At 49.2% G+C, this 19,172-nt stretch overlaps 1 protein-coding gene across 1 annotated transcript in view; it reads right to left on the bottom strand.

The window, feature by feature from the left end:
• ATATH8 (Protein kinase superfamily protein) overlaps positions 1 to 19,172 on the bottom strand; it is a 93,638-nt gene that overhangs the window by 52,062 nt on the left and 22,404 nt on the right. The gene's annotated exons all lie outside the window — the stretch shown is intronic.

Genomic DNA, 19,172 nt, shown 5'->3' with positions numbered 1-19,172 from the left:
GTGCTGAGGAACTTTCTCAGTACAAGGAGGGTAGATGTTTCTTTTGTCATACAAAAGGACATACTTCTCGGGATTGAGCAAAGAAGCCTCCAAAGCCCGCCGCCGCCACCTCCACAGCTTCCGTGGTGAGCTCAGCTCCCACACAGACCCCAGCGGCTACCCCTAGTTCTTCAAACCCCGGTGCTTCAGTTGGAGCAATTATTAGCCGGGAGCTCGCAGATAAGCAGAAGGACGTCCATGACCAGGAGTATGAGCGCAACAAATTGCTCAAGTCCTTTGGCTACATAGGTGGCCAAAGAGTCGTTTTCTTGTTTGACAGCGGCAGCACGGAGGATGTGGTCACGGAACAGGCCGCTAGGCGTGCCCGTTTCGAGCTGACTTCGGTGGACAAACAGGTTGAGGGTTTTAGCACAGGTATGACAACGAGCGTCAAGTACGAAGCTCTAGGTGCTAAGGTAGTGATTCAGGGCATAGAGTTTGTGCGTGACTTTATGGTTGCCTCTCTTGTAGGAGAAGACATAATTTTGGGTATTCAGTGGTTTCACAAGTTTCTCCCTGATATCCAGTGGGACCAGCACACGTTCCAGATCAATCGAAATGTGTCAAACGCCCCAGTGACCATTAAGTGTGAGCCAAGAATTCCGAACTTTCCGCTCATAAGCCACTTGCAGGCTAAGCGAGCAGTCAAGAAAGGCGCACAGTGTGCAATGATTTACATCCAGACAGCCTAGACCGTGGCCTGTGCTTCCGAGAAGTACTCGGTTCTCCATGAAAAGTTCCAGAAGATTTTTCTTCGGGACACCCTCCCTCTCCCCAGCTCCCCCCCGTCCAGACCGAAGGATCACAGGATTGACCTCCTCCCAGGCTCGGACCCTCAGAGCAAGTTTCCGTATCGCCTTTCCAAGGCAATGGAATCGGAGTTGGACTGCCAACTCCAAGAATTGTTGCAATCTGGCTTCATCCGCCCTAGCGTGTCGCCATTTGCAACACCGATCTTATTTGTCAAGAAAAAAGATGGGTCTTCCCGTTTGTGTGTTGACTATCGTGCACTCAACAAGCTGACTATCAAGAGCAGATTCCCGATGCCTCGAATTGACTATATTCTCGAGAGGCTGAATGGAGCAAAGGTGTTCTCGAAATTGGATTTAAAGAGTGGGTACCACCAGGTGTGGATTGTGGAGGGGGACATCCCCAAGAGAGCCTTCCGTACAGAACGGGCCCACTATAAATTTGTGGCCATGCCATTTGGTTTGACAAACGCCCCAGCTACATTTAACCGCATGATGATGCGTGTTTTTCAGGATTTGATTGGAAAGTGTGTGTTCATATTTCTGGACGACATACTAAGATTTTAAGCTACGATTGAGCAGCATGACGTTGATGTGGAGAAAGTTCTAAAGTTGCTGGAAAACAACGAGCTCTACATCAATGAAAAGAAGTCGGAATTTTATCTGTTCCAGGTGCATTACTTGGGATATATAATTAGTGCTAAAGGCATTCGACTTGATCGGGCTAAAGTGGTCGAGATTGTCAACTGGGAAGTACCTCAGACAACCTATGACATCAGATCATTTGTGGGTATATGCCAGGCATATTCCACCCACATCGACAAGTTTTCTGACCTCTCGGCAGATCTCACCGATCTGTTGAAGGCAGTGAAAACAAGAAGGCAAAAGATTCGAATGACTCCACGAGCGTTGGAGGCATTCCAGAACCTCAAGGTGGCTTTATCAGAAGCGCCTTGTTTAGCACTTGCCTCATGGGACGAACCATTTCAAGTGATCACCGACATCACAATTGGAGGTGTATTGCATCCAGTAGCTTACATGTCTCGTAAGTTACTGCCCGCCGAGACGAACTACTCAGTTTATGATCGTGAACTCTTAGCAGTTATACAAGCCTTGAAACATTGGAAACGTCTCCTGTATGGCCGTTCAAGGTTCGCACTGACCATCTGGCATTACGCTGGATTCAGACGATGCCAAGTGCACAGTGGAGTGATCGACAACACCGCTGGAGTCAGATATTCCAGCAGTTCGGTGGTATGATTGAGTACCTTCCAGGAAAGGCCAATCCAGTGGCCGATGCTTTGAGCAGGAAGGGACAAGTGTCTACGATTCAGACCACTAGACTTGAGCTTGTTGGTACAGGACTAGAGGACATGAAGCACACGTACGCGGATTCCGAGGAATTCGGTACACAGTGGGAACAGGCATTGGATGCCACAGGACCATGTCATTTTCTGATACTCGATGGTTGGCTTTTCTACAAAGGTCGACTGTGTGTCATGAAGTTGTTCAGGGCAGCTCTTGTCCATGATGCCCATGACGCCATTACAGGTGGTCATAGGGACATGACTTCGACTCTGGAGAAATTGGAACAGCAATACTATTGGCCAAAGATGAGGCGTGATGTGTTTACATATGTACAACGCTGTGACATTTGTCAAAAGGTGAAAGCTCCTCGTGGAAAGAAGATAGGGTTGTTACAGCCCTTGCCAATTCCTGAGGGTCCTTTCCAGGACATTTCGATGGACTTTGTCACAAATCTGCCTCCCAGTCCGAGTAAGCGTAATACACAGTGCTTAACTATTGTTGATAGGTTTAGCAAATTTGTTATGCTTATTCCTTGCAGGGCCAATGTGACCGCCGAGGATGTTGCCCAGTTGTTCATTCGGCATTGGTACCTGGATTCCTAGAACCATAGTGTCAGACCGAGATGCCAAGTTTACCAGTCATTTTTGGAGAGCATTGTTTGATAATTTTGGTACTAAGCTGAATTTTTCCAGTGCATTCCATCCACAGACAGATGGCCAGACAGAGATATACAACCAGTTGGCCTTTGATGTGCTCAAGTGTTATGTCCACGATCAGCAAGGTAAGTGGGAATCGTATTTGCCTTTAGTTGAAGCTGTTTTGAATGACTCTTTTTCTTCAGCTATTGGCAGGACTCCATATGAGGCAGCGTTTGGAAGACCTTTCCAGTCGTTGTTAACCAGGACTTCGTCTTCAATCCGGAGGCGAACAGAGTGACAGAGTCTTACCAGGAGATCTTAGAGTCAGTAAAAGACAGATTGGCTAAAGCGCAAGAGGCCTACACTCGACAGGCCGATAAAGACCAAAGGGATATGAAGTTTTCGGAAGGGGATTGGGTTTATCTTCGGATTATGAAGCAAAGATTAAAGCAGGTGGGCAAGCGATGCCCAAAGATGTCTTTCAGGAGCTTCGGACCTTTTTCCATCTGGAAAAAGATTAATGAGGTGTCTATGCAGTTAAAGCTACCTCCCAATTGAACTATGCACGATGTATTTCATGTCAGTTGGTTAAAGCCATATGCAGATCCACCCCCTTTAGAGGTCAAAGACGAAGCGGAACCAAACATTGTTGATGAAGCAGAAGTAATGGTTCCAGAACAGATCCTTCTCCACCGTTTCAAGCATGGCTCAGGCCGAAGATTACGACAGTTCCTCACGAAGTTTCAAGACCGAGGAACTCATGAAGCGGTATGGCTCGACAAAGAGTTCTTCGAAGACTATCCAACGTTATTGACGGATTATTTGGAGGCTATGCAACTTCCGTCAAGTTAAGCAGAAGGGGATGTCACGTGCATCTTGCACTTGGATGCCACGTAGACATTTCTGTACAAAAGGTGCAGGACCGAGGATGGTGAACTCGTCCCATGTGAGCCCAGTCCGGGACCAGTCAGCCAGGGATCCATCTCAATCGTCCGAGGTCACGTGTGCATTGTCCTGCACATGAGTCCAAGGTCAGGTGTGCACTGTCCTGCACATGAAACAGTGCCACTCCGCGCTGTGAGTCTCCCTCTGGAATGATGTCAGTTGTTCTGTATGTTTGGTCTGCCACCAGATGTCAGACAGTTGTGTAGATGTAGGTATGCATCAGGTTTGGACACGGGGAAGACTATGGGCCAGATGTAGGTATGCACATGAAACAGTGCCAGTCCGCGCTGTGAGTCTCCCTCTGGAATGATGTCAGTTGTTCTGTATGTTTGGTCTGCCACCAAATGTCAGACAGCTGTGTAGATGTAGGTATGCATCAGGTTTGGACACGGGGAAGACTATGGGCCACCCCAAGGGGGCCAGGCAGCCCCAGGACTTACCCACCAGCCCAAGGAGGGGCTGGGCAGGCTGTTGGCCAGCCCAAGAGGGCTTGGCCAAGCAGCCGACTTGCTTTTGGGCCAGCCCATAGGGCAGCCTGCGGCCAGTGCCCAGGTGCTGCCCAGCAGCCTGTGCTGGCCTGGACAGCAGCCCACAGAGGCAGCCAGGACACTCCAGCAGTCCAGTGTGCACACGTGGGAATTTTCAGCATTAAATGCTATTAAAACAGGTCGTGGAGGGAAACTTAACCAGCCGACGAGCATACTAAAGGGGTATAAATACCCAAGGTATAATTCAGTTCATTCATCTAATTCTCCACCAAGAGCTCAAGCATAAGAGGCTAGACAAAGCCAAGAGGGTGCTAAGCAAAGGGGTGAAGGATTCAGGTGAAGGGCAGAGTATTCCCAGCCAAGAAAAGGTCCAAGATTATTGTATTTTTCTTTCAGATTTCTCATCATTCTAATAAAGCAAATACACCATCCATGGTGGGGGCCCTACAGAGGGTAATTGGGACCCAATACTGTGTCCTCTCCACCTCTCCCTCTCTCTCTCTCTATTTTCTGCACTTCTCCTTTCAGTTTGTGCGTTAATTTCTGTCGCGAAAAGAGTGCTGAATTCTGATTATTGAAGTTACCGATCCTTCTCCGAAGCTTCCGCATATTACAGCATCATGTCTAAAGTCCTTATGCATAAGTCGGGGCTGAAAATTCATGAGGTTCCATACATGGTAGATATTAGCAAGGCTAAATGTTTGGGTGTGATCAGGTAGGTAGAGATGGATGTGTGTGGGATCGAGAGGAGAGTAGATTTCTATATATATATACCTAGATGAATCCAGAAACATGCCCAAATTCAACTTTTAAGAAAGTGCATGTTATATACTCATGGTAGTCAACCCACAAGACTTTTTTTTTTCCGAGAAAAGATCCTTTCATTAGTTATATAAAAAATGCCCGTAGGGCTACAAAAGACCCTCTTCTGCTCATAAGAAAACAGAGCAGAGATCCAAGCAAGGCAGCTAGGGAGACTCTCCCTAGGTGCAGAAAAGTACAAATATCAGTACAAAGAACTGAGGGGCTATATCATACAATAGGAGGGGGGAAAAGCCAAACAGGTGGCCTATAGTGCCAGCGGGGGGGAACCCGCGTGTAGGGTATAGAAGGGGCCGCTGCGCCAAGTGGTGTGAAAGGCCTGGCGCCGCAAGATCGCCTCATTCGAGTCGCCCCGGATGCGGTCATACTGTCCTCGCAGGGTGTGTATCAACTCCTGCCAAATCCCCCGAACAGTCTTTGCGGGTGGCTCCAATCTCCCCTCAAAGGCCCTGAAACACTCGGCTCTCCAGGTGAACCAGATGGTGAGGCTGCTGAGAAGCTCCCATCGTAGATCCCTCTCCTGTGTCCAGCCGGCAGACGAGAAATCCGGTGAAGGAACAAGGCGAGGCTGGCCCCTAATGAATCTGATGGCCTGGCTGTGCTGCTCCGTCTCATAGCCCATAGCAGGCCCTGACGAAGTCGACCAAGCAGCGGCACCCCACGTATACATGCCCTCTGGAGAGAGGGGGGCCAGAATGCGCAGCATCCGCAGCCAAATATGCTGCGCCTGAGGACAGTCCCATAGGCAATGTCTCTGTGTCTTCAACGGGTGGCCGCATCGAACGCAGGCCACCGGAAGACCACTGTAGACAAGCCAGGTGCCAACTGCAGAGCCCCTGTGGAAAGTCGAGATCCTGCGTGCCTGTCGACTAGCCCAAAGCCTGGTCCAAAAATCCTCTAGGAACTCCTGTGAGAGTCCCTGTAGCCGCCAATGCTCCGATGCAGCTGGAGAGACCATCCTCCTTGCACTCAAAATATGTCTCCCCAACCGAACAATGTACAGGAAAAAGGTGATCTCTGTGGCCTCGGGGGATGCATAAGGATCATGCCACTCATACTCGCCAGGGTCCCACTAGAGCCGGGCCAAGGGGTGCGCTGCATATGCCCATATGCGCCAATCAAAGTCCACATCTGCAGGGTCTGGATCAATATGCCACTTCCGGGAAGCGGCGGCCACTACCCGTATCCTCTGAAAGATGCACTCTGCAACCAAAGGCGACTCCGCCTCCACTCTCTGAAGTCTGCCCTCATCCTGGATCTCATAGTAGAGGCATCTACCATCCTCAGTGCAAGCTCTGACAGCAATCAGGATCTCCAACTGTGTAAAGGCTCCCATCCACCGTGGGGCCACTCGCTCGAGAGGCGTGAACCACTCCTCTGTGAGTGCCTCCTGAATGTCATCCCTTATAATCAACGCCCCTCTGAAGTGACTCACCCTCTCCACCTGGATCTCCTCCTCTGGGAGACTGCAGAAGGCCTGCCAGTCTCCAAAACTACGTGTTGGGCCTGCCCCGCCAATGGTCCCCAGGCTAGACGAGGCCGAGAACCCAGCATATGACCCTGCTTTGTGCGTACCGCTGGGCTCCAGATGAGCAACTGTCTGGCCCGCTCCTCATCACAAGAAGGAGGTCTCTGAGAGAGTCCCGGTCTCAGCAACTCCCAAGCTCGAAGGATGCTCAAGGCAAATCTGTCCTCCCATCCTCTACTGAGGCCTGTCCTCCTCATCTCTATGAAGATCCATCGTATCTCTGGTGCCCAACTAACCCCTGCTGGGGGAGCCCTAGCCTGCAGACAGCTGCTGAAAAAGAAGCTCTTTCCAAGACTCAGTGCCTGGAAGCAACACCCGAACAATAAGCTTCCCCAATAAGGCTCTACTCTGATCAACTGGATCTATAATGCCCAAGCCCCCCTGGGCCAGCAGAAGTGTAATAACTGCCGAGGCAACCTTGGCCCGGGCTGGCTGACCATCCCGCCCAGACCAAAGAAAGTTCCTCATCAGCCTCTGTACCTGGCTGATGCAAGAGCTCGAGAAGATCCAGCAAGACGTGATGTACCACATGGTCGCTAAAAGCACCTGATTTGCCACCACCACCCTCCCAGCCAAGGATAGCCGAGCTGTACTCCAATACAAAAGCTTCTTCCGAATGCTCAGAAGAAGCGGGGCAATCTGCTGCTCAGGGGACAAATCTAGTCCAATCTGGCATCCCAAATACCACACTGCTGTGCCAGGAAAAATCCATCTAAAACCCGGGTCTGGGCTCCATGCCGGACGGGGAGCGCTATTGATCCAAAAGGCCACTGTCTTGCGCCAATTGATCAATGCTCCCGAAGCTGCACTAAAAACCTGAAGCGACTACTCTGCCCGCTGAAGATTCGCCTCTTGGCCATGCAAAAATAAACCCGTGTCATCAGCAAACTCAGCATCGAGCAAGTCCTCCCCCCGGACTAGGAGCTGGAGTCCTCTCAAACCAACCTCCTCTGCCGTCAGATACATGCTCATAGCCTCAGCAAAGAAGAAAAAAAGAAAAGGGGCGAGAGGACACCCCTGAGGGACTGATCTGGTCAACTCAAAACTCGGCCCCCGTCCTCCTGCCATCAACACCTGGCTATGAGCTGTGGAATATAGAGCCGCCACTCCTCGAATCCAAACTGGCTCAAAGCCCAAGCGAAGCATAGTGCCCTCTAAGAAACCCCAATCGACTCTATCGTATGCCTTCTCAAAATCGACAAGCATCACGACCAGGTCCTCACCGAGAAATCTAGCTCGGGCCGTCGCCTCCTAGAAGGTGAAAATGTTCTCAAGGATACTGCGCTCCTTGACGAATCATGTCTGGGTATCATGAATCAACTCCCCCGGGCTGGATCCTCAAACTCAAGGCCTTTGCTAAGACCTTGTAGACAGTATTGAGGATCGTAATAGGTCTCTAATGCCGAATATCATCTGATACTCCCTCCTCCGTGGGAACAAGAAAGATCAAGCCCTCTGAAAAGCTCTGTGGCATCACCCCAGTGTCCAAAACATACTGAAAGCCCCTGCGGAGGCCTGGCCCCAAAAGGTCCCAATAGCGCATAAAAAAGGCAGGCGTCAATCCGTCCTCCCCAGGACAACTATGGCGCGAAAGGACCCTCAAGGCCTCAGCAAGCTCAACCTCTGAAAGAGGCTCACCCAGAACTGTGCGCATACGATCTGTGACCCTCCTCTGCACATGGGCCCACACAGTCTGTCTGCAAGCATCCCGAGCCTCAGTGGCTGGCTCCGCTAAAAGCAGGTCCCTATAGAACTCAGTGGCAATGGCTCTGATCCCCCCGGGCTCAGTGGCTACCGATCCGTCCTGCCTCCTGAGCTAGCGGACTCCTGCTCCAGCATGGCGGGGTCCAGTAATCTCAAAAAACTCCCCAGTCACTCTATCACCAAGCTGCGTCCACTGAGAGGCCTGGCAACAATAGTAGAACTCATGTCTCTGCTCCTCTGCCTCTCTAACCTCCTGGCGTGCCTGGCTCAGCTAATACGCCACCCACTCACATGTAGGCTGCTGGCGCTGAAGCAAAGCAAGGCTACGTCTCAACCGACGCTCCCGCTTGCGAGTCTCTCCCAGCCATGTCAAGGCTGCAGCATGCAAAAAAGAGCTGAGCTCGATGAGTCCCTGGGCACACTGGCCTACTGCATCCTGGTCAGAGCTCTGGCTATCATGCCATATCCTCTCAATGTCCTAGTACCCTCTCTGGGATCCACAACTGCAAGCTGGTCTCCCGTGTCCTCTCCTCAAGTGTCAAAATAACTGGCGCATGGTCTGAAAAAGAGGTGCCAGCGAGAATGCCAACGGAGCCCCCACGCTCCCCTAACCTATCGCCCACCTAGAAGCGATCAATCCGTGATAGATTAGTCCCTCCCTGCCGGCGATCCGACCGAGAGAAACTAAGACTGTCCTGAGAGCGGGAGAAAGCCTCATGCTGCCATGCATCAGTGATCCTCAGTGTCATGCAAAATCGCTCCCAAGCTGCAAGCTCCGTGCCGTGCACTGTAACATGACTGCCTCCCACCCTATCGGCCGGGTCCTCAAGCATGTTGAAGTCTCCCCCGACACACCAATGTGCGGCCTCTGGCAATGCATCCGTAACCTGGGTCCAGAACTCTGCTCTGGCAATAGCATGGTTGGGCGCATTGAGCACGCCAAAGAGCTCATCATGCATCTTTCACAATGACATACTGTGCTCTACCAGGCACAATGATCCCGCGATCCACAATGGCCTGCCGCCATACATCCGCAATGACCATACATACTCCTCCCTGCCCACCCAAGGGGCCAAACCCTGCAGACCAAAAGGTGTCCCATCTACCAAGCATCACCGAACCGTATATCCGGATCCTGCTCTCACCCAAATGGTGCTCCTGCATCATCAGAATATCAATACTGCCCCCAACCAGGCATCTCTGAAGCTCCTGTCTCAGGCAACCACAATAACGTATATAGTGTGCGCCGAATTTCATCATTGTTGGGATTCCTTCTCAAAATCAGATCTGAACCCTTTTGATATAACATTCCTTCCAACCAAACATATGATAGGGCCTTTTTGGCCAACCTGTACCTTTTCATATCAATTGGGTACTCTCCAAATTGTAAGTACATAACCATATTGTGAAGATGTTCGAAGCCCTGATATTTAGGCTCTTGGAGAGAAACATTGGATAGAACACAAACATTTCTAGCACCCTATTTCATTGATTGCTTGGCCAAAGAATCAGCCTCCTGATTTTCAATCCTTGGAATATGATTGAACCTCTTCAAATGAGTTAAACAAGGCTTTAACTCTCTGACAAGTTGTTTCAAATGGTCATACTTACATAAGCAAATGCCCAAAATTCTCAAGGGTGTGCATGATGATATTGTGGTGGCCATTTTGCTCATGATCTCACAGTGAAGAAAATTCTACAAATTGGGGTATATGGTATATTTGGCCTAGTATGCATGTTGATGTGCAGCATTGGTGTATATCATGCCATGCTTGTCAAGTTGCAAGGGATAGAAGACTTACCCAAGGGCCGAGACAACCTATTACTGCTATGGGGCCTTCTGAAAAATGGGGCATAGATGCTATTGGACTGTTACCTAGAACCCAAATGTTAGCAGTCAATTTGTACATTACACCAGGGCCCTGTTGTGGGTGTGGTGTGCCCGCCCAATTTTGGTGTTCCCCCATTTTTCCTCACTTTCCATGTATTTTTCCCATTTTTTCTAGGTGTGGGAGGGCTGTCGGCTGTCATCTTCTGCTGGTCGACTGGCGGAGTTGCTACCCGACTTGATCCAGTACTGGCCGACTGAGTTATTGCTGGCTGACTGTGTTTTTTTACCTGGTCGTGGACATCTGGGTGCTGTCGGCCTGTTTTGGGCTGGCCGACCAGCAGCCTGGGCCCATATAAAATGGCCCCTGTCCCCCACACTTGTCATTGTACCATTCCAGGATTTTTCTAGTGTATATATAGAGTTTATACAGCTTCTCTCTCCCTGAAGCTTGGAGACAGTGGAACCTTGAGGGTTTGCTGATTTGAGGTGCTCATTGGAGATTGCTTGGGTTGTTCAGGACTTGGAAATCGGGTAGAAGGCGGCCATCACCGTTGGACAGCCACCTTGCATATTATTTGCAGCCTTTTCTTCTTCTTTTTTCCCACCCACCCCCCCTTCACAAGACCTTGTGAACCCTTGAGATAGCAGACTTGCTTGAGATGGCTGAGAAGCACGTGAAGATCCCTACACTCCCCACGTTCCCAGGGGACCAACAGTCGGACGGGAACAACTACAGCATATAAAAGGTAATGATGGAGTCCGTTTTGGAGTCTTATGACTTGGCAGATTTGGCAACATTTGGCTTCTCTGTATAACAAGGTATCACCCATGAAGCGGATCTCCTTGGAAGTGCAGATGCAGGTGATAAATCTTGCAAAGTCTTCGACAATGCGGGAGCACATCAACAAGTTGTAGGCTCTTCAGCAAGAGGTTCTTCAGGCAAGGAAAGAGATATCTTCAAAGGACATGGCCATCACGTTGTTGTCTCATTTGCCCTCTCAATACTCAGCATTTTACTCCTCTTTGATCACCAGTGGCAAGCTCAGCACCATCACATGGGAGGAGCTTGTGCCTATGGTCTTGGACCAGGAAGAGCGTTTTACGAACTAGGTCTTGCATGTCTAGCTAGTGAGGTTGACTCATCCTTGGCGGGTATACTTCCCTGAGAGGATCCACGGTCCCTTTTCTCCAACTCGCTTCAATCGCTAGTGCACTCCGATGCCTTTGACCACCATCACCATCGGTTCCCTTCGACCCCTCCGACCACCGATGTCCTCTGACCGCTGGCATCGCTGGTGCCCTCCACCTTTTGACCGTCGCCGTCACCGTCGAAGCTCCCCAATTGCTCTGACCGCCATCACCGTCAGTGCTCTCAGACACTTCCAATAACCTAGACCGATCGTTACAGGTCCGCTCGGCCTTTAGTTTCTCACGGTTTGAATCGGGCTTCTTTTCAGAAGACTTCTCCGATGAAGACTTCCATCTACCGTGCTCTCCGACCACCACCCAGAACCGCAGTATCCCTACCGGCCTCTCACTCACACCACACCCCCACTGTTGGAGAAAGTGTCCTAAGCGGAATACTAGGAAGAGTGCTGATTCTTCAGCTTCAGCTCTGCAAAGACTACAGCCTTTGTACACTTGGAGATTTTGGACACAGATGCTTCATCTTCTTCGAGCGAGGAGGCAGTTGGCTTCACCACAAGGGATACTCGGGAGTGGATTCTTGATAGTGGTGCTTCCAGGCACATGACTCCTTCCCGTGAGTTCTTACAGTATCTTAAACGGCGGTCAGGTCGCATTTTCATTGGCGACAATTCCACTATACCGATCATGGTGAGGACAGGATAGAGATCATTCCCGATGGCAGAGGAGGGAAGCATTCCTCTCGTATTCTTACGTCCCCCCACTTGGTTTTCATCTTTATGCTGCTTGTTGATGATTGTAGCAAATTCACATGGGTTGATTTTCTTTCCCAGAAGGACTAAGCCTTTGCTCGGTTCAAGGAGTGGCATGTGATCGTGGAGAAAGAGTCTGGATTGCAGATAAAGACTCTTCGGGGGCTGACAAAGGACAAGAGTTTTCTTCCAATGCGTTTGTGAGATTTTGTGTGGAACATGGCATCATGCGAGAGCTGGCCAATACAGATTCGCCCTTCATAGAATGGAGTGGTTGAGCGTAAGAACCAGACTGTGGTGGAGATGGCGAGGACGATGTTGGAGCATCGTGATCTTTCTCGTCCACTTTGGAAAGAGGCTATGACTACAACTGTCCATATCCTCAACCGATCTCCGATGACTTCAGTACCAAAGATGACTCCCTTTCAGGCTCATTTTGGCAGGAAACCAGATGTCTCCCATTTCCATGTGTTTGGGAGTGATGTCTATGTTCACATTCCAAAGAAGCAGAGGAGAAAGCTTGACTCGAAGTCCTAGAAGCTTGTATTTGTGGGATATAACTCTCTTTCCAAAGGATACACGTTGTATGACCCAGAGCGGAACGAGGTTGTTGTCAGCAGAGATGATGTTTTTGACGAGCATGTTCCAGCTTCCTCTGTTGATGAGCCACCACTTCTTGGAGACCCAGATGAGTCCGAAGATGATTCCCAGTCTATTGTTAAAGATGGACAGCCTCAGTCAGTTGTAGAGGTTGAGCCCGCGGCTGGAGATGAGTCCCCGCGGCAACAGGAGGCTCCACGTTTTCTTCGAGTACCCAGGTGGTTATTGAACACCCTTCGGGTGTCGGGTGTTACGGAGCTTCCCTCCGAGTGGACCACAGAGGACAGACCTCAAAGATCGCATAGAATTCGTGACAAAAGTCATTCAGCGGAGCTCTTACAGGTAAACTATGCTTTGATGTCTCGTGTATGAATGCTTGGTTACCTTCACCAGAGGGCTGGGGCAGATGTAGATGATGCACTGAAGCCTGGATACTGATGTAAACTGATGATTCAGGGCTGAGAACTGCTGTAGACTGAAACGCAGACCTGTAAGGATGATGCTGGACTGAAACGCAGGCTGAATGCTGATGCTGGACAGAAAACGCAGGTTGTACTGATGCTGGACAGCAAACGCAGGTTGTAGGGGCTGCTGTGCACAGGCCGGTTGCTGGATATGCAGAAAACGCAGGTCTTCTTGCTGATTCACGCCTGTAGATGCACTGTATGGCTGCGCTTATGGCTATAGGGACTGCTGAACTGCATGTGTTGGAGAACCAAGGTTGGCTGAAGCAAACTCAAGCTCTCCAAGGGCTGGATGAGACTAGTCTAGTGCTAAAGGCAAGGGAACTCCTAGGGCTGAGGAGGAAAGCTCTTGGCACACTGAAGACTGAATGAGAAACTAAGCCCTATGCAAGGGCTTAGTTTCGGGCTGAGAAGGAAAGCTCTTAGCACACTGAAGACTGAATGAGAAACTAAGCCCTATGCAAGCCTATTTATACTAACTAGAGGTTGGTCAAGTTGGCTGGTCATTTAATAAAGTTTATATTTATAAATGACAATAAATGCTAAATAAATACTATAAAATATGAGAAAAATACCAGATAAATCCTAGTAAATTCCCTAAGGCTTCTGGGATGTTCTAAATGATGCACAGGCATATGAATGCATATTATGCAAGATGCAAAGTGCTTTCTGATGCAAACCCTAAGGCTTCTACTCACTCTACATGCATGAATGAGTCTCTCCAAGTGGGTTAAGGGACTTGACTAACTGACTGACCCGCTGAGGCTGAGGAATGACCTACGTAGCTCATGCCTGACTTATCCTGGACTGAGGATGTACAATGGAGTCACGGCGTACGACAAATATCATCCTACTGGGTTCTAATAATGTACAACTGTTGCACTGCTGATGATGAGCCATCTTGTCACCATGCACTGAGTGCAGAGTGCATGTGACATTCCCTCCTGCTTAGCTTGGCGGCAGGTTCATGGCTTCCAAGTAGTCCGCCAACAACTGGGGGTACTCCTGGAAGAACTCCTCGTCAAGCCATACGGCTTCATGGGTGCCTCGATCTCGGAATTTCGTATAGAACTGACGTATCCGTCGACCAGAACCATGCTTCCATCGATGAAGAAGGATCTGCTCAAGCTCAATAACTTCTGCTTCGTCTACCACATCTAGCTGCTGTTCATCTGAAACATCAAACACTTCTGGACCAACATATGGTTTTAGCCAAGAAACATGGAAAACATCATGCATTGTCCAACTGGTAGGCAACTTTAACTTCATGGAGACATCACTTAACTTCTTAACTATTGGAAAAGGGCCAAAACTACGGAATGAAAGCTTGGGACAACGTTTGCCCACTTGTTCCAATCTCTGTTTCATGATACGCAAATAGACCCAATCCCCTTCCTTGAAGTGGACATCTCGTCTAGACTTATTTGCCTGTCTGCTATATGCTTCCTGAGCTTTGGTCAAGCGGTCCTTGACTGACTCAATGATCTCGGAAAATGCTTCCGTGGTTTTATGAGCCTCTAAAGATGGAGACACTATTCTCGTCAAAAGAGAAGAAAAACGGCGACCAAAGGCTGCTTCATATGGAGTCCGTCCGACACTGGATGAATGAGTGTCGTTCAAGATAGCTTGAACCAATGGAAGATAATGTTCCCATTTGGACTGCTGGTCATGACAGTATGACTTGAGAACATCAAAGGCCAACTGGTTATAAATTTCTGTCTGGCCATCTGTCTGGGGATGGAATGCACTAGACAACTGCAACTTAGTTCCGAAGTTTTCAAATAATGCCCTCCAGAAATACGAGGTAAACTTGGAATCTCTATCTGATGTTATGGTGCTAGGCAAACCACAAATTGGATACCAATGCTTGAGAAACAGACGGGCTACGTCCTCAGCTGTGGCCGTATGCTTGCATGGGATGAGCATGCAAAATTTACTAAAGCGATCCACAATGGTAAAACACTGAGTATTACGGCATCCGGTGGATGCTGGTAGAGGCTACAAAGTCCATAGATATGTCGATGAAAGGTCTGTCGGGGATAGGCAAAGGTTGAAGTAAACCTGCCTTCTTTGTATGGGGAACCTTGACTTTTTGACAAATCTTGCAGGCTTGTACATGTGCATAGACATCACACCTCATCTTTGGCCAATAAAAGGACCGTACTAATTTCTTGAGGGTACTATTGATACCCCTATGTCCTCCAACTAAGGAGTCATGGGCATCGTGGAGAAGAGCAGAACGCTTTTCCCGAGTAACGCAAAGACGGTTCTTGTAAAACAACCAACCGTTCTGTACTGAATAGTGGCCAAGCTCAAAATTGAGGTCCAAACTGTACTGAGTACCAAACTCAGGGGAGTCGACATATTAGTCTTTCATACTATCCAAGTCCTTCCCCGTGATTTCGAGAATGGTAGATTCTTGGACAACTTGGATGCTGGACTTTCGACTGAGAGCATCTGCTACTAGGTTATGCTTACCAAGGATGTATTCAATCATACCTCCAAACTATTGGAAGATTTGACTCCACCTGGCCCGTCGATCACTCCACTGGGCACTTGGCATAGTCTGAAGCCACTTAAGTGCTTGGTGGTCTGTTTTCACTGTGAAAGCCTAGTCACTTGGTGGTCTGTTTTCACTTGGCATAGTCTTCACCCCCTTGAGCAAGTCGGTAAGAGGTGCTGCAAGGTTGGAAAACGGATGGACATGGGTACTATAGGCCTAACAAAGACCTACGAATGAACAAATTTCTTAGGCGGTCTTAGGAATATCCCAATCTAACATCTCCTGAACCTTTGATGGGTCCAGTCTAATCCCATCGGAACCGATGATGTAGTCCAAATACTGAACTTCCTTAACAACAAACACAGACTTTTTGGCGTTTATGTAGAGCTGCTTATCTCGCAAAAGTTGCAAGACTTTCTCCACATCTTTCTCATGCTGTTCCGCAGTGGCTGAGAAGACTAGTATGTCATCAAGGAATATGAAAACACACTTCTCAATGTGGACTGCGAAAATCCTAGACATCATCTTATTGAACGTTGCGGGTGCATTTGTAAGCCCAAAAGGCATGACTACGAACTCGTAGTGACCACGCTCTGTCTAAAAAGCTGTTTTTGGAATGTCAGCTTCAAAAATGCGGACCTGATGGTAACCACTCTTGAGGTCGATCTTAGTGAAAAACTTAGCACCGTCTAAACGCTCCAAAATGTACTCTATCCTGGGCATAGGAAACTTATTCTTGATAGTGAGTTTGTTTAATGCCCTGTAGTCTACACAAAGGCGTGCAGACTTGTCCTTCTTTCGGACAAATAGGATAGGTGCAGCAAATGGGGAGGAAGAAGGCCGAATGAATCCGGCACGAAGAAGCTCAGATTATTGCTTTTCTAACTCGCCCTCTAAACTTTAAAGTCTTGGAAAGACGATAGGGAAACCTACTAGGAGGATCTGATCCAGGGACCAAATCAATGTGATGGTCCTCAGGGCGAGAGGGTGGGAGACTGGGCGGGAGATCGTCCCTAAGGATAATGTCCTGGTGTCTGGATAGGAGGTCCGCTAATTGCTCCCTTGCAGATAGCTCGTCCGGCCTAGAGATGTGAAATCAATGGGATGCCAAGAATGCTTCTATCCCCACGAATCATAACAGGCTCAGGAAAACCTTTACAAATAGTAAAAGTGTCCTGCCCCCAATCGGAAATAGGCTCATACTGACGGAACCACTGAATTCCTAAGATCATGTCACTGTTAGAAGTCATCTCCTGTCTATATTCATACACCAGGGCCTCTGTTGTGGGTGTGCCCGCCCTGTATAAGGTGTTTTATCATTTTTCCACACTCCCCGTATTTTTCCCTATTTTTTTCATTTTTTCTAGTGGTGGGAGGGTTGCCAGAGGATGCCAGGAGCACTCCAGTGCTGGCCGACTGCATGTTTATCAGTCGTGGGCTACTGGGCTGCTGGCCGACTGGAGTTTCTCAGTCGTGGGCATTCATCTGCTGGTCGACTGCATTTATGCAGTCGTGGGACCATTTTTCAACAGTCGTGGGCACTCTATATGCTGGCCGACTGCTCTCCCTGGGATGAATATATAGCCCCCTTGCCCCCACCACTTCCTCATTCAGTTTTCTCGGGATCTTGTGTATAGAGAAGAGTTTACACACCTATCTCTCTGTGTTTCTTGTGCTGTTTATTTTCTGCAGTCTACTTGCTCTTGTCTACCCAAGTTTGGTTATCATTTCCACTGCATATTCTGACATGGTATCAGAGCCCTAGGCTCTAGACAGATCTTGGGATTTTTTCTGAGCAAGAGGGTGAAACTGGCCTCTGATAGAAACCAGAGTGCGGTAGACTAGCAGTCACCCGTCCACTTGTAGTCTAGATATGAAAACAGAAAAGATTGGGGCTAGAGTGAACAAATCTGAAAACAAAACGACACCTGTTGGCCCCAAAGCTTGGTGCCCCTTGCAGTATTTCTTTATTCAATTCCAAAAGTATGAAAGGCTGAGTACAACCAAAAATCAGCCAAGAGATTACACCTGTATGTCCAATCTGACGGCCCACAATACCTCTTAGCACAGAGGATCCATGCACACAGATCTGTGTTTCAAAGCAACACATTGTGCCTCCCTCTGATCAGCCAAGACCACTAAGCAGGGCAGCCATGAGCATACATCTGGCATAACTCAAGCTTTTGCCTGTTTCTGCCCGTTGGAAGTAGCCGTTTTCTGCCCGTTTTTCTAGCCGTTTTCTGCCCGTTTTTTTGGTTGTTTTCCTTCATCCCTATAAAAGCCTCAAGGACCAAGCCTCTCCTCCATCTACTCCAAGCCTCTAGGCTCTCCTCCACCACCCTCCATCTACTCCAAGCCTCAAGCACCAAGCCCCTACTCCAAGCCTCTCCTCCACCCTCCTCCGCCCTCCTCCAAGCTCCTTCCATCCCACTTGAGCCTCTACTCCAAGTTCTCTTCCTCCAAGCTCTTCCCATACTTCATCTTCTCTACGCTCTCTCCTCTACTCCACGCTTTAGCCCTTCTCTTATCCATCATGCCTCGGGAGAAGCATGAGGCTTTTGATTTGCATTGCCTCAATGTGGAGAAGGACACCAAGAAGTCCAACTCCCATCATTGGACACGTCGATATTGCGGCAAGTCATACACCAGTGGAACAACAAGGCTTCTCCAGCACCTTTCGAAGATTGGGGGACAAGTTGCCCCATGCAAGGAGATTCCGCAAAGCATTGCCGATGACATTTCATGGAAGATGAGCGGCGGCTCAAATTCAAGTAGAGGAGCATCATCAACACGCGCACCGGCACCACCATCGGCACATGATGAAGCGGCCACCGGCTCTTTCATTGGTGTATCCTCCACTGCCACTTCCACGGATGCACGGTCCGCCTCCGAACGGGGCAAAAGGCAAAGGGTGGTGGAGCGTGAAGGGGTGCAACCCTCTCTCCACCAAGTCACGGGTAGTGTGAGAGGTTCGGTTGCATTCCTTAAGGAGCGGCAACGCCTTGCGGAGATAGAGAGTGCTCGCACCATTATTGAATGCAATCTTGCCTTCAATGTACTCCAAAAGGAGCAATGGAAGAAGATGGTGACGGTGATTGCAAATGTGGGCCCATGTGAGGGGTGGACGGGGCTCTCTTACACGGCTATGCGCACGAGGAAGATTGATGAAGAGAAGGAGAGAATTGATCGAGCCCTTGCCCCGATTCGAGCCGCATGGACGAAGTATGGATGTTCTATTCTCACAGATGGATGGAGTGATCAAAGGAAGCGTGGCATTATCAACATCTTTGTGTCTTGCCCGCTTGGCACATACTTCTTGCGTGCGGTTGACACCGGGAGAAGGGGGAGAAAGACTACCGGGAGTTTCATCTACCGCCATATTAGGCAAGCGATCATAGAGGTAAGCATTATTTTACTTAAGTGTGGCTGATTTTGTCATTTGTGCAAAGCCCTCAACTCGTATGATTTATCTACCATGTAGGTTGGGGCTCAAAACGTGGTGCAAGTCATCACCGACAATGCATCAAATTGTCGATGCATGGGCCGCTTGCTTGAGGAGGAATTCCCCACCATTGTGTGGACTCCATGTGCGAGTCATTGCATTGACTTACTCATGGAGGATGTGGCGAAGCTCGGCTGGGTGAAGAGGATTGTG

The sequence above is a fragment of the Cibotium barometz genome, chromosome 15, assembly GCF_041138505.1.
Source record: "Cibotium barometz isolate CiBa-2024 chromosome 15, ASM4113850v1, whole genome shotgun sequence".
Taxonomy (NCBI): Eukaryota; Viridiplantae; Streptophyta; class Polypodiopsida; order Cyatheales; family Cibotiaceae; genus Cibotium; species Cibotium barometz.
The sequence above is the reverse complement of the archived record's forward strand: the minus strand, read 5'-3'. Positions and strand labels throughout refer to the sequence as shown.